Consider the following 26,670-nt stretch of genomic DNA (forward strand, 5'->3'; position numbering starts at 1 on the left):
CATTCAACAAATCAAATAGACAAATCTGATTAGTCTATTTCACAGGTCAGTGAGGAAGTATAGAAAATGAGCATAGAATATGTAGAAATATTTTGACTTTGACATTGTCCCACTGTTCATCCATCCATCATAATAAACTTTTGCATTTCTAGATTACCTGAAAAGAATTGACTGTTGAATTTTGACAGGAAGGATTTCTGAAATAGACCAAAGAAAACAACTCCTCTGTGTAGCCTGTTTATGCCCCTACTGACCAGAAGATGTCAGCTGTGTGTTAGATGGGGCTAACACACACACATGCACACACGCATGGATGCATGACCCACTGATGTCCAGCTGCTCCTGTCAACACTGTACTACAGCGTGTAATTCACCCTCACATACAACGGCAGCTGAGTCCTTACAAGAGCCCCAACCCAACCCCCCTGACACACACACACGCACACACGCAGACACACACACTTTACACAGAGAGACGGAAGAGCTCTTGGAAATAAAAATATTAAAAGCTGGAAAACTGAGAAACTCTAGAAGAAATGGAAGTAGACAGAGAAGAAGTCAGGGATGTGATTTGGGTCTTTGGGTCAGAGCCACACAGAGAGACTGTGAGACAAAAAGAAAAAGAAAAAAAAAACAGACAAAAAAAAATCCAAAAACAGATGAGGGTGTCTGTGGTGTGTTTAAGTGGCCTAATCAAGGGACCTCCCCTTCAAAGGGAGAACTGGTATGTGTGTGTGTGCTTAAACAGGGAGGGGAGGGGGATACATTGACAGACTGAGTCCAAGTTCCCCTGCAATTATCAACTTACCCATACTCCCTCCTCCTCTTCACTCTTCATCCCCTGAGAGACCCAAGCTGCTGTACCCATCAACAACTCATTCAGGCCTTAACAAAGCACCACCACGCCTACCTACACATACACACACATGCACACACAAGTATGTGTCTCCATCTTCTCAGGGACTTTGCATTGACTTCCATTCATTTTTCATTTAATCCCATATCCTATCTCTTACCCTAAACCTAAGCATTACCAGTACATACCTACCCCTAGCCCAGGGGTGTCCAAACTTTTTATCACGTGGGCCAAAATCGTCGAGTCAGAAGCACTTGTGGGCCAAGAAAAACAAAAAAAAAACAAAAACTAAAATCAAGCAAATAAAGCTGTCAAACTTTGTATTTATTTATTCTGTAGGAAATGAGTGTTTTTCATCAAAGAGGATACTTACTTACTTACACTTATTTAGCAACCCAGAACAGGGATTAGAACTTGGAATCCAGAAAATCTGGATTCTAAAATAAAATCTAAAATAGGAGACATTTTAGACTCCTATTCTTTCAACCCAGAAAAGGAATTAGACCAGAGGATACTTACTAATACTTATCTACCAACTCTGAATAGGAGTATCTAGTTTATTTACTTTGGATCAACATTATTAGCTTTTTCTTCTTTTGCTCTTTCCTTTGGTTTATTTTGTTTGTCTTTCCTTTTAATTCCTGTAAAGCACTTTGTATTGCTTTGTTGCTGAAAATGCGCTATATAAATAAAATTACCTTTACCTTTTACCTTTACCATAGATCCAAAACGTAAAAAAGAATTTTGCACGTTCGCTGTGTTAATTCCTCTAGGTTTTAAAATTCCTTTGGGCTCGGTTGAGCAAATTTAATCTCTGATCTAAGAACAGGATTTGAGTCACTTACTTTCAAAACGATTGAGCTCGAGTTTTATACATTCAATAAAAGTTGATTTATGTGTAGCTAAGTCAACTTTTCAGCAACAGTCTCTGGATAAACGTGACTCTCCTTATTATACAGGCTAGGTTGAAAAAAGACAAAAACTTTGTGTTGTACTTCACATTTTCCACTGTAAGAAAATGATGACAATCACCTGGTTAAAAATCAAATTTGATACAAAACAAATTTGTGTCATTCTTGAACTGCGGTTGGGGGTTACAAAAATCAGATCAAGGGCCACAAATGTCCCCCAGACTGCACTTTGAACACTCCTACCCCCAATATAAGTCCTAAATCTAGCAGGACCCAAAACCACACCTATTCTTATGAGTCCTCATAATGTTATATTTGTTGGAAAAATGGTTCTCATGCTGTAGAAGATGCAAGGCCACAAGCAGAGTAAATTCTACGTTGTGCCTCAATTTCACCATAACGAAGATAAAAATATTTCTTCCTCCTTTGGCTAGACATAGCTGTCATTATTCTGTACATCTTGTGTCCAGGCCTGTAATCAGTTTTTTCATATTTTCCATGTTGATTTTCTAATTGTCTGCATTCCCTACGTTCAGTTATGAATGGAAAACTTCAAAAATGTGAAAACTTTGTCAATATTTCCCGAAATCCTATTAAATAAGATAGACAATAAAAATCACACATGAATAAGTTTGCTGATGTGATAAATTGTTAACAAACATCGTCCTCCAACTACTTCCTGTCGTCTTCTTCTTCTTTGTGGTTTCTGCCAGTTGCAACATCTGGTTGTTGATCACATGACTCATTTGATGTGAAAAAACCCCCAAAACATTTTGGTTGCAGTTTTGCGAGATGATATGCACCAAAACTTTTTGTCTACAAATTAGTCTTTTAGAAATTGTTGTGTTTCCATTAAGCGAATTTATTAAATGTTAAATTGTTGAGTTATATGGTTAATGGAAACGCTGCTACTGAAGCATTTTGACTGAAAACAGATGGATGAACTTTATTTTCTTCTTATACTTTAAAAGAATTATACTTGTAAATATATTTTCTTTTCTTCTTAAATTCCATATTTATCCATAACTTTGGATAAATAGCGTCAGAGTCGACACAAACAATTGAGTTTTATAATCTTTGATCTTCCTCCATGCAACATTTTCCATCTTCATGGTGCGATTGGACTGTAGTAGTAAAAGGAAGGCTAAGGTTGTGTGTGTATGTGTGTGTGTTTGATGTTCGTGGCTGGCGCGCGCCGCTCCACATGCTGAACATGCCCTGAGGCCATAGTCTCACCTCCGGCTCTCTTTATTGTGACTCCCTGCTTGAACAATATATGCATTTATGCCTCCCTCTGCACGTGTGTGTGTGTGTGTGTGTGTGTGTGTGTGTGTATTTATTCTCTAAGCCCTGAGTAATAAGGCTGGCCATGGTGCATCAGAGATAAGGCATTAGGCTGTTGACCTCTGACCTCTCCCTCCGTTTAATACGGAAAATTGTTCGCTAACACCCAGGAGAGGCCATGTTAAGAGGCACAAACTGCCTAATGAAATTGGCACGTGTGTGTGTATGTGTGTGTGTGTGTGTGAGTGGGTGTTGGGGAGGCGTTAGTCGGCATTATAAAGCAGCTGTGTTCGGGGTATTGTCCTGATTTCTAAATTAAAAAATTAGCTTTTTGTGGAGATGAATCAAAAAGCTTTTGGCAAACATAAGACGTGTATTTCTGTGTCCTTGTATGCAGCTTCATGGAGCGTCTGGTTGGTGAGACCCCTTTTAGGTTTAAGCAGAGTAACATTTGTTGGATTATTTTAAGTGTCACTAACTGGAAAAGATCCAGCTAGATCAAACATGACAAGGCAAAAAAAACAAACAAACAAAAAAACAAGCGAATGCTTGAACTCTAAATTTCACAGCCTTCCAACTTGGATAAGGAATAAGGTCCAGATTTAGTGGTTAAGCTAATGCTCTGGCCAAAACCTGGAGCTCCACGGGGTTCAGCTTTCGTGCTCGCCTCGTTGTCACGCATCACGCTGGTTTTATTTTTTTTATGTTTTTTTTATTTTTTTATTTTAGTATTATTTTTCAGGATGCACAAAGAATTAAATCATATCAAATGCTTTGTCCACTTAGTCAGCCAGAGCTAACACACATGGCCACTCTTGCTGATAAAAACATCAGCACCTCTAACAGAATTTCAACATAGATTTAGTGAAATCTGAGAGAGGAGGCCAAGTTTAATTGGCCAACCTAAAAAGCAATAAGTTATAATTGCAGATTATTCATTTGTATTTGTAAATAGAGTTAAAACTCAAAGATTAAACTCATAGCATCAGATTGTAGCTGTGGTAACAAAACAATCTAACTATGAATATTGTTCTTTGAACTTTTACAAAGTAAACTTGCCAGCTCCTTAAAATCTTACATTTAAGTGTTAAGCAATTTTAAAATCTTTTAATTTACAAAGGATGAAACCATTAAATAAAATGTAATAGCATTGTTAATCTCAATAAACAAATGTTATATTTATATATCTGTGGTCTGTGTTAAAATATTAGCATTTATTGGGCCCCTGAAGCCTGGGGGGCCTTAAGAAGCTACTGACGTAATTTAGATTAAATAGAAGTGCAAATAATTGATATTCATTTTTATTGTATTTTTTTATTTGTTGTTTTTAAGACTATTTGTGGGATTAAATACCATTTCACTGGTGATGTTTTCAGTAACAAGTAACATATAATTACCCAGTACATTTCCTGTCAACATCTTTTTTTATATACTCTTTATTTAACATTTTTCATTACAATAAAACATACAACACACACTGAACTTGGGGCACTGATTCTTAAGTAAAAAGACAGAAAAAAAAAAAAAAAAAATATATATATATATATATATATATATATATATATAGCTACTAACCATGCATGGAGGGTTCCACCCCAAATCCAGCACCCTGAGACTGTACACGAGCCGTAAGGAAGGAGGCAGAGGACTAGTGAGTGTGAGAGCCACTGTCCAGGATGAAACATCTAAGATCCATAAATACATCAAGGACAAAGCCTCAACGGACGATGTGCTCAGCGAATGTCTCAGGCAATGGGGAACAGAGGACGAGGTGCTGGAGGAACCATCATGGGAAGACAAGCCCCTACATGGGATGTACCACCGACAAATAACTGAAGTGGCTGATATCAGGAAATCCTACCAATGGCTGGAGAAAGCTGGACTCAAGGACAGCACAGAGGCCCTCATCCTGGCCGCCCAGGAACAGGCCCTAAACACCAGAGCAATAGAAGCTCAGATCTACCACACCAGACAAGACCCAAGGTGTAGGTTGTGCAAGGAGGCCTCTGAGACAGTCCAGCACATAACAGCAGGGTGCAAGATGCTGGCAGGGAAAGCGTACATGGAACGACATAACCAAGTGGCGGGCATAGTGTACAGGAACATCTGTGCAGAATATGGACTGGAAGCCCCGAGGTCAAAGTGGGGAACACCCCCAAAGGTGGTGGAGAATGACCGAGCTAAGATCCTGTGGGACTTCCAGATCCAGACAGACAAGATGGTAATGTCGAACCAACCGGACATTGTGGTGGTGGATAAAGAACAGAGGAAAGCCGTTGTGGTGGATGTAGCAATACCAAGTGACCACAACATCAGGAAAAAGGAGCATGAGAAACTGGAGAAATACCAGGGCCTCAGAGAGGAACTGGAGAAGGCCTGGAAGGTGAAGACCACAGTGGTGCCTGTGGTCATCGGGGCCCTCGGGGCAGTCACCCCCAAACTGGAGCAGTGGCTCAAACAGATCCCAGGAACAACATCAGACATCTCAGTCCAGAAATGTGCAGTTCTAGGCACAGCCAAGATACTGCGCAGAACCCTCAAGCTCCCAGGCCTCTGGTAGAGGACCCGAGCTCAGAGGATGAAAGAGACCACCCACGGAGGGTGAGAGGGGAATTTTTTTTTTTTTTTATATATATATATTACAAGATATTACACCTAGTTATGCTTCCTTGCTCTTGTATGTCAGCCATTTAGACCGTTTGTTGTAAGAATGTCCTTTCATACGTAAAAGATATGTCAGTTTTTCCATAGAGTGAATCTCCTCCACGACGTCCCTCCAGTGGTCCAGCTGGGGGGGAGGAGGAGTTTCTTTGGCCAAAATCGTGTAATTGCTTTTTTGCTTGCAATTGATAGAACTTTAAAAAGGTACTCATCCTTTTTTTGAAACAATTCTCCAGATATCAGCCCCAACAGAAAAATTCTAGGATCTTTGGGGATGACATACCCCCAAATTATCCCAGTAGTCTGACAGATTCCATCTCAGTAAGTTACCAACTTTGGGCAGGACCAAAATACATGAGAATGATTGGCGTTCCGATGTCCACATTGTCTCCAACATTGCTGTTCTTCTCCTCTATGTCTATTAGTAATTTGCGGTGTAATAAAGTATCTAATTAAGCACTTCCATCCAAATTCCCTCCATCTTTTAGAACTGGTAGACGTCTGTTGTGCCACACAGATAGAAAGCCAAGCATCCTCTGTAATTTTTACTCCCAATTCCCTTTCCCATTTAAACTTAACATCTTTTAATACAAAAACACAGTGGACTGCCTCGGCACCCCGACCACCTGGTTTAGCAAGTTTTCCTGGGAAAATATATATATATATATATATATATATATATATATACTATGCTTGATACATAGGACACAGTGTGTTGGTGACATTCTTGTAAAAGTCACCTCTAAACAAATCCAAATCATTTCAATTTCAAACACTGTAAATATTAGCCAGTTATAATACAACCCAACCAAACTTGTTCACATCATTCATCTGTATAATCCATATCGATGCTTTCTAACTACCTGTGCTGCACCTTGATCCTGGTGAGTCCGTCTCCAAAGGTCATAGGTGAGAAACCGCTGCTGTAGGCGGCAAAGCACACTCATTATTTTCCATCTTGTTGTTAATATGTGACATTGCTTCATGATGTTGCTGGAAAAGACTAAAGCAACATTTCATTTGGCTGTCTGTCTGTGATAGCTGTCAGGTATTTTAGTGGACAAGTCCAGACCACTGAAGACATCCTCCTCCAGCCACTCCTCCTCTCCCATTAGGCTGTAAGTGAAGGCGGAAGGTCGTCCGATGTGTGTGCGTGCGTGGATGTTGTGTTGATGTGCGTGTGCGTGTGTGTGTGTGTGTGTGTGTGTTTCTGCTGTGTGGGATATCACTTCAGCTGTATTGGGGTCAGGTTGGGAAATATAGAAGCTTCCAGGCACTCAACACATAATTGAAAATCTATTTCGCTCAAAGTGAGAAGAGGGAGCGAAAGAGTGGAGAACAAATGAAAGAAGGAAGCAAGACGAGAGGAGGGGAAGGTGGCGGAGGACGACGAGGAGGGGGAGGAGGAGGAGGAGGAAGAGACAAAAAAAAAGATAATAGGGAGGAAGGCTGGAAACGGAGAATGAGAAAGATATTATTTTAAAAGGCGGAGTGTGAGACAGTGGAGGAAGTAGGTGGAGGTGAGGGAAGGACAAAATCACTTCTTCTTTGCCACGCTAAGTGGATAAAAAAGTGAAGAAGATGGCTGAGAGCAGTTCATTTTTCCATCCAGGTAGAGTCGTCCTCCCTGGTTTTATCCAGTCCCTTCTGATCCGTCACAGTTTGTGATCTTTACCGGTAACACGTGAACCCCCGTTTTCAAACGCCTCATTACAATTTGGAATGAAGCTGTCACTTTTAGACGGCATTCACGGAGAGGAAAAACAAGTGTTGAAAGTCGCATCAGGAGCTATTTAAAATTAGCATTTTTATTGGCACAAATACAGAAACAGAGGCATCGTCACACACACGGCGAAATGATACATTTTGAATATGGCTCCTGCTAACAGTGATCAACGTGTCTGTTAGCAACTTTTCAGCGCTCCACCTTCACCTGTCATGGCGACCAGAGTAAATATGGCCTGCTGGAAGAAAATTCCAGCCACTTAGAAATAACCTGTTCATTCTGAGATCTGCATGTGATCCTTATCATCACCTTCCTAAAATAAAAGCTTAAGTCATTTTTTTGCCAAAAGTGATCAAATAATTCAATTGCACATTTAATTTTGGATACATCTATACAAGTAATTAATTTATTAGCTTTTTCCTGATGCTTCTGTCTAGATGGTTTTTTTAAAGGTATGTAAAATCGACTCTCTTGAGCTTTACATCATGTTATGATGTTTTTTAAATCAAAAACAGGAGTGTTGCTTTGATTCTTTCATGCATGTTTGAGAAATCCTGTAATCTCCATGGCAACCATTCAGATGTGCAAAACTCCTGGGTGGACCTAGCGCCATTTGCTACTTCTCTATGCAGTGATGGTGAAAAAGTTATTACAGGGTTAATTGTGGGGGAATTTCTTAAAGAGACAGAGGCCTGCCTAATTTCAAGTTGAATTTCTCTTATTTGTCATATTTGATATACAAGTCATTTTTTTGAAACTACTGAAGTTAAAATGGTTACTTGATTGTGCTGTAAATTGGAACTATGTGATTGGAAAAAAACATAATGCTGCCCCTTTAAATAAATATCAAAATCTCAGTTTCATTTGCAATATTTCCATCAAATTGTCATGTGAATTTTCTAACTTTTAAAATGCAAATGCAAAAACAACAACTTTGCTCTGAGTGGGAGGAGTGGACTTCTGCCTCTGGTGAATCACAGACCCACCAGTTGATGGGAAATTTCGCTACGTCAAAATATATTCGGCTAATGTGTGTCCATCTCCCACTGAGTGCATTAACTCTATTCTGAAGCTTTTTCTGAAACTATTTCAAGCGAGGGTAAAAGTTTCCGTCAACATTTTCTAAATGCGATATTTCAAAATTTGCGTAATGACATTGATAAAAACATGGCTACTGCCAGCCAGTACTAACATTATTTTTTCATCATTATTTTGTTGCTTTTCTCATTGGGACTCTTTTATCCGTTTATTGTAAACCACAAACATTTGTTTAAATCCTCTGTAGATTTTTAGTCTTTCCTTAATAACTCTGTCCTGAACTGTGCTGACCTTGCCAATAGTTCATTCACAGCTCCGCGATCATATGTTAAATATATTTACTCAATAAAACCTATATAAAGATAATATAAAATGTTTGAAATTACAGATAATTTTTTTTGTTCCTTTCTTCACGTCTGTATGTGTGTGATAGATGGGAATGTGTGAACAAGCGTGTGTGTGTGTGTGTGTGTGCCTGAGGCATCTTCATCTCATCAGTAGAAATCTATTCTGCTCAGACTCATCCAATAAGGTTCGTAATGATACTCCAGTCTAATATTGGGACTGTCCAAATTGAACACATTTAAACTTTAATGCAAGTCAAGTCCTGGGGAGAATGTAATCTGCTCCACTCAGTGTGTGGATGTGCGTGTGTGTGCGTGTGTGTGTGTGTGCGTGCGTGCGTGCGTGCGTGCGTGTGTGTGTGTTTTAAAGGTTGGGAACCCAGGCACATTTGTTTCTGTGCTTATAGTAGCACTTGGGTTAGCTTCCTCTGTCGCTGCACTAATGAATTTAAATATGTTGAATTACTTTAAAGGGGATGGAGCGGTGAGATGAGAATTAGTGTCAGGTGTTGTGAGGAGGTCGTCGTCTGAGCGGTTAAAGCGACATAGAATCCAGTAGAGATGAGTTTTGCACAAACCCCCCCCCACAAACGTTTTGTAGTTTTGGTGCTTCTTCTCAAATTTAATCTTAAATTAATCCAAAAAGGCTTTGCAACTGGGTATCAATGAAAAAGAAAACATCATGTGACTCAAAATCGATTTTATATATAAAACACCAAAAAAAAGTTTATTTTTTACAAAGTTTTGTACAGTGCTAAAATGGATCAAAGCAAGACACACAAAACAATAGAACAAAAACCAATAAAGGCAGAATAAAACATTATGTAAATATTTTGATCAATCAAGTATCTATGCTGCCTTCACTTGTTAAAAAAAGCTATATATCAAGACTTAAAAGAATATTACTTTGTAATTTGAGTCCTTAAAATTGGGCATCTACTCTTTAAAAACTCTTTCTTTCTGAAACCCCGCCTTCAGGAAGTCATCACAACATGGCTTCTCTACTAATCCTTTAACAATCTTATTACCAGCGTTGCATTGAGAAGTAGCTCATTTAATGAGCTCAGCTGATGTCCGGTTGCACCAGATGTTTGCTAATTGCTGCTGGCTAGTCTGAAGGAGCTGAGTGGGGGAATCGCTCTTTGAGGCAGAATTATGTAAACTGCAGCTCTGAGGAAGAGCTTTGTCCTCGAAGGTGGAGCTAGGTTCATCCGGGAATCTTGCACAGCCCAGTAGTTGCCATGGAGATCAAAAGATTTCTCAAATATGCATGAAAGAATCAAAGCAACACTTGTTGCAACATGACGTAAAGTTCAAAAGGTTAATTAAAAACGAATTACAATTAAATAAATTGCTGTTATATTCAGCATCATTTGTTTCTGAGTCTCTTTTTTGAATTGGATCTTGTTGACATTTTGCTGGATGTACAACTGGACACTTTAAAACATGCATTACAATACATAAAGTTCTGTCAAGAGGAATGGGCCAGTATGCCGGCAAGCTGTTGTGAGAAATTTGCGGAAGGAGATTCAAAATGTTTGACCCAAGTCATACACTTTAAAAGACAAGTTTCCCTGATATTGACCAAATGTGCACAAAAATCTCAAAACAATTGTAGAAATGCAAAATCTGGAATTAAGAAAATGCAAATGATTTTGGGAATTCTAACTAACCTGAAACAAGAGAAGCTTGGTCTCATTTAACTTCAGACAGAAACAAAATGTGCTTGTCCTTTTATTTGCTTCATGTAAATATTTGGTTTTAACTGTGAATAGTAATGACTTTATCACTTTATATTTAACCATATTTGTATGCGTTGTGAAAAGAATATGAACCTCTCCTTTAAAAAAATCAAAGGTTTTATTAAATTACACTTAGCTATAAAATTCTAGGTTTCATAAATTTGTCAGAAACAGGCTGCTTGAATGGGGGACAGTGTTCTCCCACTTGTCCGTGAAGAATTCTCTTCCTCCTTTATTTCCTCTTCCTTCCCAGGATGTTGGGGTCACATCAAAGGGATGGCAGCGACTTCTGACCGCCTGACCTCCGTTTACCGGCTTTTTACGAGCTAACAGGGTGAGGATCCATTAGCCACCTCAGCAACAATAACAAAAACAAAGATGGAGAAACCAGAGCCAAAGGTGAAGGAAACAACAGCTATCATCAGAGTAGAGTTCTGATAGGTGACAACTGATGCACTAAACAGTAATTGTGTATTTAAAATAAATAAATAAATCGTCGATTGAGATTTGTAACAAAGCATTAATACTTTCGTACATGTTTTTCAGATTGAATTCAGATCCTTGTTTTCACAACTAATGAAAATGATCGGGTAAACCGAGCGTTCCCAGAGTGCTGCTTACTGCTGTGCGAAGTGCATAAACGGGGCTAACCTGCATTTTAAAGCGGCCCTCGGCAACTGCTCCCCTCGCCCCTTTTTTTTTTTTTTTGTCTTTCTCACAATGAGTAACTTATCTAAACCATCTCCTCTCCAGCACTCGACTTCAACCGCCTATTTATCCACTCTGGAGCGCGCCGCAGCCGCTTGTTAGTATTCCGGTACACACCTCAACAAAGCCATTATCATAAAAAACACACACATTCACATGCAGATGTATGGCTCTTAGCCTCTTAGCTCTGCAAGCTAATGGTGCCAGCCACTTAATTAAGGTCACTTATGGACAAACTGTTAGCACGGGCGCTAATAAGTATTGCCCAGACAATGGGAGTGGAAGTGTGTTGCGTGTGCTTTTGTGTGCGGTAATGATATTGCTGTAAAGCCTGACCTGCAAGTCTCCATTACCTCCAGCTTATTGAGTGGTTTGTTTTGCAGAGTGGCTCTCTGAATTGGGTATCATTGAAGTTTTTTTTTCCTCCCCCCCTGCTGGACGGACTGCTGGACACTTCAAAACATGCATCACAATACTTTTTTATTTTGGGGATGAGTTGTGTCTGTATGTGTGGTCGAGTTAAGAGGCATCCAGAAAAAAAAGAAGAAAAAAAAGAAGTGTTTGCCGTTTTCTCATTTTAACCCACGTGGAAACCAAATATCCGGGACTTCTTTAATTTACGGCCGCAGTCCTTTGCTGTCCATCCTCCCTTTCCGGAGCCTCTCCTCAAGTTGCCTCATCTAAAAACAATTAGTTCTCCGACGCAGACTGACCAGCCTGTCAGGTCGTTAGGTGTGTATCTTGACTGTTTTGTGTGTTGACATGCACTGTGTGTTAGGTGATGTCCCTCTGGAGGAGGGTAACATTACCCCCTCCCGCGCGTCCCAAACATCACCGCACAAGACGCTTCCGAAGTCTTCCTGACCTTTCACCTTCAGCAGGGAGGATGAGAGGAAGCTGAGAAGAGGAGGGGCACCACCCTGCAGACATGGCAACCCGGCACAGATCACAGGAAAACGTTTTGAGCCAAGTTAATACATTAGATCTGGTCTGATGGTTCACTGTAAAACTGTGGTTATAGCAGTGGAACGTAGCAACTGAGCACAAATAACACATTTTATTAAAAGAGAAATTGTCCCAGAAATGATTGTGATAAACAATAATATTGTCAATTTGAGACCATTTTCAACTCGTATAATAATGATAATAATTTTAATAATAATGGCTTATTAATTCAAGTATACCCACTCAAAGGTAAAAAGAAACTTTAATTTGTAAAGAACATTTAACACTGGAACTGGAAAACATTTTAAATATCCAAAATAGGTGTGGGCATGTACCATATCATTTATCGTGAAGATTTCTTACTGTGATAAGAAATTTTATTTATTGTTGTCTTGATAAATTTGCATCAATGTTAAAAAACAAAACTGATGTTATTGGTGATGTTGGTGCTGGAAAAATATCATGATAGAATTCAAAGTCCATATCATTTACCTCCAGTTCAGAATAAACAAACGAAACAACCACTACAACAACAATTAAAACGGATTATGACGTCTCCGTAATAAAATTTGGATTTAGAAAAAATAAAAAAAATTTAGCTTAGCCCAGAAAACAGGAAAAAGGGGCAGGCAATTCAAACCAACTACTTGGGTGTCAAATGTTTGCAACGTTTCTCAAAATGGTCACTTTTCAACTATATTAAAAGAAAGTCTCTCTTTATTCCTACTGAAAAGTTCAATTATTTCAATTCGTGAAAATCATTATATAGATTAATTTCACACAGACTGATTTTTCAAGCCTTTACTTCTGTTCTCTAGGATGATTTTTCAGATTACAGCTGATGAAAACATGACAGATCAATAAAACAGTAATGTGGGTTCAATAAAATGTGTGTTTAACATCTACTTAAAGGTTGTTACTTTTGAAAGGTGCTTTTAATCTGTCAAGCCTTTTTCACACACATTTTTTAAATTTATTGGATATGACCATACACAGAAAAACACAATAAAAGAACTGAACTGTACCTGAATTCACATTGGCAGCTTTCAGATTTTTGGCCTTTAAAAACATTCTAGCTAACATAACCTAACCCTTGTGTTGGATTCCTTTGTTAAATGGCACCTTTGCATATATAACACAGAAATACAGAAAATCTTATTGTACAACGACTATAAAAGGAATAATAAATGCAACAGGCTTCCATTCATTTGTTTAGCACACATTCACAGTGAGGCAGTGGCCAATCCATCCCCAGGTAAAAGCAGTTGATTATGTCCTCACTGGGACTCCAAAGAAAAATGATTTCTTCCCCTTTTCTTCACTCACTTCCACCACAAACCATCCGTCTTCCATCCCTGCTGCCACCGACTCTTACCTTCCGTCTTCCTCTCTCATCCAGCCAAACGTGTAGACTTCACCTGTTCTCTTTATTTCCATATGTTTTCTTTCTCTTAATCCTTCGTAAATTTCCCCTTCGTTCGTAATTTCCTATTGCAGATTTGCTATGTAAACAGACATGAACTTGGTTCTCACAATCAAGGAACCCAAAGTTCAGAGGTCAGATTAATAGTTGTCAGCAGGGCCCCGTCTCAGGAGAAAGAACTCAAGTTTGTTTTTAGATGCGAAACTCAAAACTCCAGGTGAAATTAGTGTCCTGTTCAGACGAGAGCCTGAACAGGACACTGTTCAGGCTCTCATCTGGGATAATTGTGCTGGATTATCCCAGAGGTACACATCTGTTTATTACACTGTGCATATTCAAATAGGTACCATTTTCCCACATGTTGAGATTTTATCATATAGCAGAAATGAGTTCCATTGCTAGGTTTTTAATATTGGATGCAAAAACGTAATGATGGAATAAGGAGTAAATGTCATGTTGTGTGGGGCAATTTTAAAGGGTTAGTATTATGTATTTTGAGATTTACATCATTTTATAATGTTATTTTCTCATCAAAAACACCTGGAGTGTTGCCTGGATTCTTTCAATTCAAATCCATCCAGCTGTGTAAAACGCCTGGGTGGACCCAGCCCCGTCTTTGAGGACGAAGCTCCTCCTCAGAACTGCAGTTTCCAAGGTTCCGCCTCACAGAGCTGCTCTCCCACTCAACTCCTTCAGACTAGCCAGCAGCAATTAGCAAATACCTGGCAGAACTGATCATTAGAGCTAATGACCTCCTATAATGGGGTCAGCTCTGACCTCATTATATGAGCTACTTCTCAGTGAAACATTGGCAAAAATGTTGTTAAAGGGTTAATAGGGTTAATAGAGTAGTAAATGTGGACTGTTGCCTTGATTCTTTCAATTCAAATCTATCCAGCTGTGTAAAACGCCTGGGTGGAACCAGCACACTCAGGCGTCACACACAGTTGCGATGACTTCCTGAAGGTGGAGTTTAGACAGATGCCCAATTTCAAGGCGTTGAACTAGGTAGCCAAATTTCTTTTAAATCATATTTGACATAAACAGCATTTTTATAACAACCGACGTTAAAATAGTAACTTGATCTTGCTATAAAATTACCTTATGTGCCTGGAAAACTTACAATACTAAAGCTGAAAAAGTCCTTTGGGTGACAGCTGAATCGCCTTACTATAACCTGGAACATCTACACCAACACAGTGTGTAAAATGTGTTTCTCTTATGAGCAAACCCACATGATTAATACAGCTTAACGTGGCTTATTAAGTTCCAGTTAGCGCTCCAGGAGAGTGATATCTGAGCTTTTATCGCAATCACAGAGTATAAAACAATCTGCTTGCCTCCTTCCAGAATCCATATGAAATGGATACGAAAATACAAAACCAATCGTGAGACTGAGAACAAGGGACTGAAATCGAGGCTGGAGAAAGATCCTTAAAAGAGGATTCAGGGGAAAAGGAGAAGATTGGTGGAAGGATAGAAAAAATGGATTAGGGATGTGTGCATGATTGGCAGAAGTAGTTTGCATATGCTGCATAATGTATGTTTGATGCGTTTCAGTTTACCACAATCACAGAGCTGAGAGATGTTTGAATTTATTTTGTCAGTGTTTTGCTCCTGCGACGTGTCATTCACAATGTCTGTGAAAGAAAAAGGCTTTTTACGTGTGCGTGTGTGTGTGTGTGCGTGTGCGTGTGTGTGTGTGTGTGTGTGTGTGTGTGTGTGTGCAAACCTCTTTACATGTGATAATGACAGCTGTAATTCCTGTCTGATATTCTCCACGCTCTGGGACTTACCGGTTACATGTTTTCTGGCAGTTTGCGTGTGAACGTTGTGCATTTGTGTACACGCACCTGATATAGCGCAGGCAGAACAGACACACTCCGCAAGCTCTTTGTGCGAACACGAGAGCGAATCAGAGACTGATAATCTGAAACGTGTGTGTGTGTGTGTGTGTATGAAGGGACGTGCTGTGTGACGTGCTGTCTATGACAGGTGTTTGGGATGAGATCGCCAATTATCACACTTTAATACCTTTTTTCCCTTTTCCCACATAAACACACACCTTGACTCGGAGTGGTGCGGCAAACTATGTGCAAATTTAGTTAAAAAAGGAGAACCTGTGAGGTATTTGTATTTTTGTGTGACTCTTGATAACTTTTGTAAACTTTTTGTAATTTTTCTCAGGCAAACTGTCATTTAAACATTTTTTTAGGTTAAAAATATATGCTAATAAGATATGGACAACTCTGTATGACTCTTGGATTCAAATATATGTGGACCAATAAGGGCTCAGTAACATTCCAGCTTTAAAAGGGAAGTATTATGTAAAATGGACTGTGAGCATCAGTCATGTTATAATGTTATTCCCTCATCAAAAACATACCTGGAGTGTTGCTTTGATTCTTTCCTGCATGTTTGAGAAATCCTTTAATCACCGTTCAACTGTTCAAAATGCTTGGGTTTGGGAAGCTCCGCCTTCAGGGTCGAAGCTCCTCCTCAGAGTTGCAGTTTCCAAGCTTCCTCTCAGAATAGCTCTCCCCTACTTAGCTCCTTCAGACTAGCCAGCACTAATTAGCAGACACCTGGTAAAACTGACCAACTGCTGAGCTCTTTATACAAGCCACATTTCAGAATAATGTTGGTAAACCCTTTTTTAAAAGGTTAATCGAGCAACAATGTTGTGATGACTTCCTGGAGGCGGAGTTTCAGAAAGAGCAGGAGTTTTTAAAGACAGAGGCTCAATTCAAGGCTTTATAACAAAGTACATTTTTTTGTGATATTTAATAGACATAACACTTTTAACAACTGAACAGTTACTTGATTGACCAAAATCTTTTTAGTCTTTGCAGAATTTATTCTGCCGTTGTTTGTTCTACATTGTTATCCTATTTGTTGTTGTTGGTGTGTCTCTTTTAGAAAGAGACAGGTCCAGTTTCACAGCATTAAATTACAAAGTCAAATTTATTTTAAGTCATATTTCATATACAAATAGAATTTTCATAACTACTTAAGGTAACACAGTTTCTTGATTGTGCAATAAAGTAGTACTATGTGCCTTTAAAATACATAATATTACCTGTAACGTTTCAGCAAATGAGCCAGAACCCAACAGCCAAGATAAGGGGTATGGTTACCAAAATGTTTATTAGACACAATGTGATGGTGTTGAAGTTGCCCTGTTAGATATGGTTGCACTGGCGGCTCTGGGACACAAAAACAGAGTTGAGTGAATGACGATCAGAGAGAAACAAAAAGAGATTTACCAGGAATGAGGGGGACCGCAGGGGCTGAGAATCCAGCCTTGGGAAGGTTGTGTAGGGGGAATTTTTAAGGTTACTATCTGATTATGAGTAAAGCCATTCTTGTGCAATGCATGTGCTCATGGGAAAGTCTTCTGAAGCTGTTTCTCAGGCCCTGGTATTACAATAAAGTTATCGACTTGTTTTACTCATAATCATATAGTAACCTTAAAATTGTCCAATGCAGTTGGTTGAGCAGAGAATTGGAGGGCTTGAGGGTCTCAAGTCTTCAGACAGAGTCAAACATCCACCATCCAATGTTTTGTAGTCAAAAACGGTCCAGGGTCTCAGGCAAGGAAAATCCAAAATACACTAGACTGGTGACGGAGTCAAATGCCAGCAAGAACTAGACAAAAACAGTAGTCGGAAGCAGAAACTCCTTGAACATGAATCAGGGCTTGAAGGCATCAGTCATTGAGTAGGTATGTGATGAGCAGCTGTTAAAATGGGGAGCAGCACAGCACAGGTGAGGATAATGAGCAATCAGCTAGAGAGGGAGAGAGAGTAACTGAACTGAAATCATGACAACTGCCCCTTTAAATTAAATTCAGTAGCCAAATTAGAGTTACAGTCGCATAGCTACGACAACAGGTTTTCTGAGCTGATTTATTTATATAATTTGAAAATAATGTTTCTGGGACAGTCATGTCATATGAAGGACTTTGGTTCTGGTCTGTCACTTTGGTTTTGAGTTCTTTGTTCAATGTCGGAAATGTTTCCATTGCAATTTTGCGAAATAAACCAATTTCAATAAAGCCAAAGAAAAAGACCTTTTTCTACCGCCAAAACATTTTTAAAATTGTATCCAAACATTTATTTTCATGATTACAATTTGTGCAACTTTAAGGTCAACAGACATGCAGCTATTGACTTACGTGTAATCATTTTGATGGTGGTAATTAAGGGGTTAAAGTAAAATAATCCAAATTCTTGTTGACGCTGCAGTTCACTGAGTGGATCCTGTGAATCTGAACATAAAATCTTTCTATGTATGCTAACACATCGGCAGTTTATTTTTTACATCTCTTTTATTTCTTCCAGTTTTTTTCTTCATGGAAAATGTGTCCCTGTGTGTGAATGTGATGAGTGAACCGAGTGTGTGAGTTTTGGCTGGCTGACCATCACAGCCTGACGAGCTGCATGTGATCCATGCTGCTCCATATCGTCTGTTTACATTCAGACCGGTGCAGCGTGCCACTGTGTGCACTGCTGGTCAGGTTTTCATGTATACCTTCTGTGACCCGTACTGTTTTTTTGTTTCTTTAGAAAAAGAGGGGAAGGCGAACGGAGAATTGAGCCTCAGTTTGGGGCTCCGCTGGCGGGGTGGCCTGCTGTCCCACAGGGCCGTGGCTCCGTGTCTGACCCACAGGAAGTTACAGATCTGTGGAAATGCACCATCCATAAAGGAGAGGATTGTGTTCACTTATGTGTGTGAGTGTTTTTACTTGGATGAAGTTGATTTCCCCAAAAAATCTAGTTATTAATCAACAATAAAAGTTTTGGATGGATAAGAAAGATTCTTAAGCAAAAATCTACTAGAAAGTGGGACAAAAATGTATTCTTTGAAAATGTATTTAAAAATATTTTTTATTCACCACTGTTAAAGTCATGAATACTCAAACTCAAGTTTTAATCTCTCTTTCTTGTTTATAAACGTGGGTGTTTTCATACTAGTTTATAAACTAAAAAAATCTAACTGGTTCTTCTCCCATCGCTCCTTAGTGAGGTCCATTTGTGTAAATCTGAATACAGCACCAGGGCTTGAAGGCATCAAGCCCTGGTGCTTGAAGGCTTGATGCCTGCTTTGATCCTTTGGTAAGGATCAAAGCAGCCTTACCAAAACCGTTTGGAAGAGGTGGTCTTGGATTGGTTTCAAATGAACTTGAGTGGTTCGTTTATGGTGCAAATGTAATCCAGCCTTTCTACTTTCCATGATGTTGAGGGGATCTGTTTTAGTGGTGCTGTTGGGTTCGTCAGGGCGTGATTGCCAAGTTTAGCTGGAGCTGTTTGCAGCGGAGTGAATGAAGATCAGTGCTTCTAAATCCGAGGCCATTGTCCTGAGTCAGAAAAGGTTAGAGTGCCTTCTTCGGGTCAAGGGAAGAGTTCTTGCCCCAAGTGGAGGAGTTGGAAGTACCTTGGGTTAAAATGGAGCAGTAGATTGGTTGGTGTGGCATTTTCTGTGAAGCGGGCACTGTACCAATCTGTCGTGGTGAAGAGAGAGCTGAGTCAGTAGGCAAAACTCTCAATTTATCAGTCAATCTATGTTCCTACCATAATCAGTGGTCTTTAGCTTTGGGTTGTGACCAAAATAACAGGTGCCCTCAGAGTGTCTAGGACCTTAGAGATAGGGTGGGAAGCGTGATCATCCGGGAGGGTCTCAGAATAGAGTTGCTGCTCCTCCACATCAAGAGCAGCCAGTTGAGGTGGCTCGGGTATCTAGAGAGGATGCCTACTAGACCTCTGGTGAGGTGTCCTGGGCACATCTCACCAGGAAGAGACCTAGAGGAAAACTCAGGACACGGTGGAGGGTCTATGTTTCTCGGCAGGCCTCTTCTCCTGGAAGAGCTGACCCAAGTGGCTGGAGAGAGGGAAAGGACGTCTGGTCCTTTCCCTCTCTGGTGCCTCCACAACCCAAAGGCCCATTCAGGCTATGCAAAATGCCTGAATGGGCCTAGCTCCGCCTTTGACTCAAAGCTCCTCCTCTGAGCTGTAGTTTCTGCCTCACAGAACAGCCTTTCCCACTCAGCACCTTCAAACTGGCTAGCACCAATTAGCAAACATCTGGTGGAATTGCACATCTCTTGAGCTCATTATAGGAGCAACCTCTCAGTGAAGCGCTGGTAGAAATGTTGCTAAAGGGTTAAGAGGAGTAATCTTATGATGACTTCCTGGAGGCGGAGTTTCAGAAAGAACAGGAGTTTTTAAAGAGACCGAGGCCCAATTTCAAGGCAATAAACTATGAAGTCAAGCTACTTTTAATTCATATTTGACATGTACAACATTTTTATAACTACTGAAGGTAACATAGTTACTTGATTGTGCTATAAGATGACACTATGTGCCTGGAAAACACAATACTGCCCCTTTAACACTGGACAGAGTTGAAGAGTAGCTTAGCACAAGTCCACCTACTCATACAGCGAGTTTTAATTGTGACTTGAATGATTTATTGAGATACGTATAAGAGTTGATAATGAATTCTCATTCTGATTTTTCTGGAAGGGAGACATTTTTTTCAAAGCACAAATGGAAATCCAAAACGAGACACACCTGCAGTCGTCGTGTTCAAAAGTCAGCCTGGAGACTTTACCGTATGCTACCTTGGATTGTTCAAATCCTCTTGGGCATTGTAATCCACAGTTCTGTGTGTGTTTACATGTTTGGGTTTATATCGGCGGGTACATGTATGTTTGTGGGCGAGAGTCGGTGTGTGTATAGTCCCTCGGTGGCTGTACAGACGCCTGTTCTGGCGATAGCATTGTTTCCGTGTCCAAAGACCTGCCGGCTGCCCTATTTCACCACGTCTTTATCATGCTAATACGGCGAGCGCAGGAACGAGGGAGGAGAAGGAAGGGAGCGGCGGCGTTAGTTTAACAAACAGAGAAGGGGTAATCTTTTCCCCTCCTCTCTCCATCCTCGTCTCTGTCTTCTCACTACCTCTCCATCCCCTTCCACTTCCTTTTCTTCTCGTCCCCCGCACCCTCTTCATCTGCCTCTTTCTTATCTCCCCCCACCCCCCTTACTACTTTGATAATCCCTCAGAACATTGTCTCCATAATTACACACAACAATGATTCCCATCCTTGCAAGAGAAATGTGCACTGTGCTTGGAGAATATTTCAAAGATGAAAACCGGTCTATGAATTAATAACTTGGGTTTTTCATATTGGGCTGCTACGATTTCCGTGTGTGTGAGTGTGTGTTTGAAGGGGGAGAGGGGGGGAGCGCACAGAACCCAGTGTTGTTTTAACATGACTGTTACATTATGCATGCTGACAGCCCTGCCTGTCCCCATTACAGGCCCATCTTGTTTCCCCATTATATCTGCTTTCTCTGTTAATAGAGCTCTTTGTGTGGCACTTCCCTTTATACTGGGGGTTGGTGGTGGTGGTGGTGTGTGTGTGTGTGTGCGTGTGCGTGTGTGTGTGTGTGTGGGGTGTTACAACAAAAAGGTCAGTGCTGAAACAACCTGCCACACTGCTGTGGCTCACGCTAGAGCCCAGAATGACAAGGACTGCACAAGTCCTCTCATTACGGCGCTACTTTTTGGATGTGGAATGTTTTTGGAAGTTCGTTTCTTCTTTTTTTTTGTTGTTGTGCCATTTGCAAATTTTGCACTTCTTTCCTTCTGACCCTCAAACTCCAGCTTGGCTAATGGATGTTTTGATCTTGCTTTCCTTTCTAAAAAGAGTGTTGTGGTACAAGAGTGTCTTGTCCTTCTTGACAAGAAAATAGCTGCATTTTCATTAACTGTAGAATCATGCTAATTGAAATTACAAAAATAAATTTGGAATTCACGTTTTTTTAATAAAAAAGTTTAGAATGAGGTAGTTTTTCTTAAAAAAAAAAAATTAAATAGGTGTATTTAGCCTAACGGCAATGGGAAACAGCTGAATGTTACTACTGGAGAAAAAGGTGAAGAAGACGACAGGAAAAGTGGTATGCGTGGCATGTTTTGTAGCAAATTACTGTGTGAACAAGCTTATTCTCGCGTAATTTTCAACTTTTTCTCTTTAATGGAAACACTGCAATTGCAAAATTGTGTTTTTTCAACATTAGCGGAAAAGCAGCAAAGTTTAGTGCACATTTGAAATGGAAACACATCTAACGACACAGTAGCCGCGTTTCCATTAATCATGAAATTACAAAAACAAACTTGCTTAATGGAAACACACCAAAAAAACATGTTTTTCAATAATGAAAAACAAGGTGAGGGTTTTTTTTTACTGAAATAGATGTATTTCACAAAACTGCAGTGGAGACACTTTTTTGCATCACACCAGTCACATGACCAACAACCGGATGTTACTACTGACCAAAACATCAAAGAAGACGACAAAAAGTAGTTGAAGGACGATGGTTTGTTTTTTCAGACAATGTGCAGCCGGCTCCACCAGAGCTCCCACAGCGTGACTCAGCTCATAAAAAGTTGTCATTTAAACATGTTGAATCCATAACTTTTCTGTGAAATGGACGACTACAATTTCCCCAAAACGCCACATATGTAGGGCCTTGTTGCTCCAAAGCCTGAATAAGAAGCCGACGTCTCCTCTGATGGCTGATAGACGATGAGTACCAGCATCATGACTGAATTATGATTATATCTCATGTAACTGTTTGTATCCGTCGCTGCCTCAATTTTTAATGACTTATTGCATGGACCAGCTTATTCACGTGTGATTTTAGTTTCATTTTTTATTTAATGGAAACACCACAATTGTTTTTTTTTGTTTTTGTTTTTATATTAGCAGCATATCGACAAAGACTTGCACACATTGATATTCCCACATATTTTATCCATATTTGTTCTGTGAGAGAACAAATATGATATATATTTGTATTATATATCATATAATACAAATTCATGCAAAGCATTATGGGATACAGAAAAAAGGTGGATATAAACTAATTTAGCATGCTAAATGGGAGAATATGTGATGTATGCTAAGGATATATTTTACAACACACAACCTGGCAATAGATGCCTTTAGTCAATTTATTCGTACCACTTGAAAAAGAATTCACAGTGGGTCAGACTCATAGCTGATAAGGCTATTTTTGAATTTTTGAGAATTAATCTTGACGATATTAAAGCAAACTTAACTGAAACAAATTATCAAAGAGCTTTTTTTTTAAAGCCCAACAAAACTATTACACTTTTTTTCTTCCTTTCTCTTTAAAGTGAGTGCCCTCTACTCTGTTTACTACCAGAATGGCATTGCTTTCATAATCACTGTATGACAAAAAGAACAGAAGAACAGATTTTATTTGCTTCAGAGATGTAAACATGTGTGATGTGAATATGAAAAATCCTCACCAAATCTAGATTATTGCTGTGGGAAACATTTTTTCAGTATTACTTCCAGCTTTATGTCCATTACTACAACTGAATGGCATGGAATACTCAACAAATATATTGAGACCTGCTATGTTTTGTTATGCTTTTCTCACAATGAGTGATATTAATGCTTATATGTGGTCTGATAAACAGTTTCTCCTGCTGTGAAAGTCCTTTGATTTTAAGTAGATTTAAAGTACATTTTGATAAGACTGGGGGAAACTAACACATAAATTGTCAAGACTAAAAAGGATTCCCAAGAGATTCACAAATTAAATGTCATGTTTGTCGTTTTAAAGTTGGATGAGGAAAAATTTGCATTTTCTTTTGTGTTACTGACTGTTTTTACCCCCCAGATAAAAACAACAAAAAAATAAGAGCGACTAAAACTGTAAAAGAGACTAGGAGTTCAGTTTAATAGCTTGGAAGGACTTTAAGAGTTGAAAAAACATCTGATTAGACTTTCTTGGCATTAACAGTTGAATCCAGCACTTGTCAGTGGAAGGAAATGTTGAAAATTGCGAATAAAGCCAGAACAAAAAAAGTATTTAGTGACAAAAAGAGAAACACATGGTGCAAATCTTGTAGATCGACAACAGCGCACAAAAACACAGCAAAGTTGTGACATTAGACAAGAGACCATCCTGAAATTATTGGAAGTAAATTATAGATTGTGTGAAAAATTGGTGAATGAAAAAATATTGTGATTAATAATGGAGCTGGATGGTGGTGCAGGTGTTTGGTCAGTCACACGGTTGCTGCTCAACGTGCTAATGGCCTCTGCATTCATGTTAGTTAGCCATCAGGTGCTGTAACGAAGAAGCTGTAGTGTAGCTGAGTAAGGGATAGGGTGTGAACTGCACTTACACAAGCATGATTGAAAGCACTAAGACCCTCCTCCTGGCTCTGATTGGTTTCTTCTAGTTAGCAATGTAAGCACTGGGAAGAGCTCAAGGAAGAGGGAAAATTTAGGAAGAGGAGCTAGACTTTTTTTTCACAAATTATTTGTCTCTTATGACACTGTCACAAGTTGTAACAAAATAAAAAAACATACATTTTTGCAGCTTTAATTACACTTTTTTTGCTAATTTTTTTTTTTTTTTACACATCTTTATTGAATATAGAAATACAATATGTGAAAGATGTGACGGAACCATTTTATCAGTCATTCGCTTACATTGCAAAGCCAAATACTGGCAATCTCCCAATGTTGCCAGTATAGGTCATTGGTCATCAGTAGTTCAGTTCTGAATGAAGCACCTACATGAATCTTTTCTTTTAGCACCAGTAATTTGGTTTCTTTTTATTTTTTTTATCCTCGTTTAGATTTTCCATCCACATCCTGTCACAGGAAGAGAAATGCATCACATGCAGCAGCGTGTCTCAGAGGGAGAGAGGCTACATTTGCATCAGATCCTTCAAGTGGTTTAACAAAGTTACGACTTAGAAATCCTCCGTCATCACAATCACTGCAGAATGACTTCATTATAATAAGAGCATGTCATTACGCTCCCGTCTTCACGTCTTTTTTCCCCTTTTCCCTGGTACCTTTTTGACCTCTACCACCCCGTCTTGCTCCTTCCACCCTTTCTGTCTCTCTCTCTCTCTCTCTCTCTCATCTGTGTCCACTCTGCCAGTGATCCGTGGATGGTAATGGCCATTCCTGCTGCTCCCACAGCACAGTCCATTACTACTAGAACACCCAGAGAGAAGGGGAAGAAAGGTAGACAAACAAAGAAATCAGAAGATGGACGCACACAAAAAGAGAGAGAAAATGTTGGTTTTCAAAAAAGTTGAAACTGTGAAAATAACGGTGGAAGCATAGCGGATTGTGAAAGTTGAGGAATGGATGTGTGTGTGCGTGTGTGTGTGTGAGGGTTCAGATGATTTCATGGTGCAGCTTAGCGAGGTCCAGGTAAGATATCTTGTTTCCTGTGACCTGCTCGTCTTGGGGTTTCCCACACTCATCACTTAACTCTATCGCAAAACACAAAACACAGAGATAGGCCACTTCCCGCCGCCAGCACCGACACGGACACCTTCACCGTTATGTCACGTGATCCACGGTCTCTCAAAGCCTCCTCGTCCATATTCTTACCACAGTAAACCTACAAGGTTTATAGTCTTATTTTGTTTTCCCATTTTGTTTAATTCAGCTATTTTAAGAGTGGCTTTGCCAATTTTTAACATCTAAATATGGTTTAGTTTTTTTAGTTTTTATTAGTTGTAGTTTTTTTTTCGTACGTTGGTTAATTTTTCGTTATAGAATTCAAAAAGTCAAACTATTAAGATTTTGTGCACATTGACTGGGTATCAAATACTCAACAGAAGATAGCATTTCAAAAAAACATGTTCAATTGTTGCTGAACAACCAAACAATTCTGTCGTTTCCTCCAAACTTTTGTTGTCATCATTTTGCGCCGCCAAGATAAGTACAGAGTACAGCAATTTGCCAGCTCGGTAAAAACCAGACCGTTGTTCTACATTGTTTGCTTCGTTCTGAGGGTCTGGGCTCTCAGACATTGAGAAACGATTACTTCCTGGAGGTGTAGACTCTGTTCAAGTTTTACTTTTTTTATTTTTTTGCTAATGTTTGCCCGTGACGTATGCAGTGCGCCAGTTCGACAGTTTACCGGATATTTTTTGTGCCGTAAACAAGCATCCTCCACTGCGAATAGAGAAGTGCTGATCTGAATGAGGCAGCTCTTAATTTTAATTCAACATTTAGAAGTGTTGCCAACACATACTGAACGTACTACACATACTATAAGTACATTTTAGTTTTACATACACACAATATAGCTTTAGTTAGGTTTAGTTAGGATAGTTTTTTCCCCATTAACTTCCATATTTATTCATTTCAGTTAAACAAAAATGTTTTCTCCATGTCAGTTTCAGTTCGTTTCAGTTAACTATAGTAACCTTGATTCTCACTGTCAGTGTGTGCATAACGCTTAATGCCATATTCATGCCGTGGCAGAAACTCGAGGGATGTGTGTCTTTCCCCGTAACTCACCGTGGGTTATGATAACAACCATTTCTCCTGTCAACAGCCTATAATGTCAGATTTACAGGGTTGCCCCCGATAACCAGTCGGGGCGGCGTGGCTGAGTGATTCTGCAGCATCTGTCAGAGCCGGAGTGGCCATCTATCATACAGTCATACACACACACACATCTAATGAGTTTCTTGCACAGATTTTCATTATAACAAGGGTTTGACGTCAGTGTAAATTAGCCTGGCACCCTGACCGAAACCATTCTGGGATTATAATAATCTGTCTTTTGTTTGAAACACTTAAAAAATATAAATCAATGACTGTTCGAAATGACCAGTTTCTCAACACTGCCTGAGGTAGTATATATATTTTTCATTTTAAAACACACTTTTAATTTGCGATGGTGAAAGTTTTATGTACAGAGATGAAAGAATGAAGATAAATTTTACCCTGGATCAGATTTCGTCAAATGTGTGAATATATTTAATAATTTCTTTTTACAGCTGATGCAAAAAATTGGAAAAACATGCAGCATTTGTCTTTTCTGCCTGATGAGGTGATTTCCTTTAAAAATAGTCATTTTGAAAAAAACTGTTTATTAACCTTGTTTGATTTTTCACTTACCCTATTTACTGTTTGGGTTTTTTTTAACCAAAAAGACAACAAAGACAGAA

Source organism: Poecilia mexicana, unplaced genomic scaffold, assembly GCF_051168715.1.
Source record: "Poecilia mexicana isolate PSO_F unplaced genomic scaffold, ASM5116871v1 scaffold_2, whole genome shotgun sequence".
Lineage (NCBI taxonomy): Eukaryota > Metazoa > Chordata > Actinopteri > Cyprinodontiformes > Poeciliidae > Poecilia > Poecilia mexicana.